The following is a 1193-nucleotide window of genomic DNA, read 5'->3' on the forward strand; positions in this document are numbered from 1 at the left end:
AAATCGGGTTCTTTTGTCATATACAGTTGGGATAAATGTAAATATACAGAATGTCGCCAACACATCCACTACATCTAACTGCAGACATCAGATATAGGCATTTGACCAAGGGCCCAGGATGAGTGATGGCAAGTTTGGTCTTGACCTAAGAAGGGAACTCCCCACGAAGAAAGTGGGCGGCAAAAGGATTAGTGGTGGAATCTGATGATTTTGCACCGTTAACCCAATATTTTTTTCCAATCAAAATTGCGAACGAAATAGGACACGGCACTGTCAGATAGTGAACAAGATGAATACTCATTAAAGTCAATCGGGTCATATTTGGCTCGTTCGCAACCTCATCATTATTTCTTTGTCCTGATGGGTAATAATGGTTTTATCATGGACTGTACTCAGGCGCTTTATTGGTGCTGTTTATGTTTCGGTAGATCTGCAACAGTGGGGTCGCATTTACCTCCATTATTCTGAGAGATACTTGGATAAACGTATGCATAATTGTGCGAGTCGAAATAATCACCATCATCCAAACCCTAGCTGTTATTCCAATGCAACTAGTTACCCTTATAGATCCTGAGCATGCTCTTTAAGTTCTTCTGCAACATTCGCAAAAATGGCAGAATAATATCCTACTTTACACTCTTATAAGAGTGATAATGTAGTTTATAGTCTCTGGGCAATGGGATTACCCCAGCTCTCTCGGCACAAGAAAATAGTTCCCAGCCTCCACCTGCGGTCCATAATGTAAACCACTTACGACACAAAAGATGCATGTGTGCAACTTTTCTCCAGTATTTCTGATGAATATATACGGCTTTATACTTACTGTAACTCACTGTTGTTGTTGTCGTTGTTATTGTTGTTGTCGATGTCATCGTTGTTGTTGCTACTGTACAACCTTGACTTGCTGATCGAGCAGTCGTCGACTACAGATAAGCAAAGGCTAATATGGGGTTGTCCCATAGGTTCCCTACACAGTTCATGTTATGCATTCGTCTTATCGCGGCTTGTGCTATGCAATGTTATGCTGTGTAGGCCTATTTTTCAGGCTGGTCACTTATCATCCGTGATTCTACCCAACCGAAACCTAAGCTGGTAATTGAGGAGGTCTGGGTGATGTCCTGCTCTAAGCCTGGCTAGGTGAACTCGATCATCTCTACTTAAAGATTCCTCCGATGGGTGAATGTTTTGGTGGG

Source organism: Coenobita brevimanus, chromosome 100, assembly GCF_032717465.1.
Source record: "Coenobita brevimanus isolate Jiangsu-jjx chromosome 100, ASM3271746v2, whole genome shotgun sequence".
NCBI classification, from domain to species: Eukaryota; Metazoa; Arthropoda; class Malacostraca; order Decapoda; family Coenobitidae; genus Coenobita; species Coenobita brevimanus.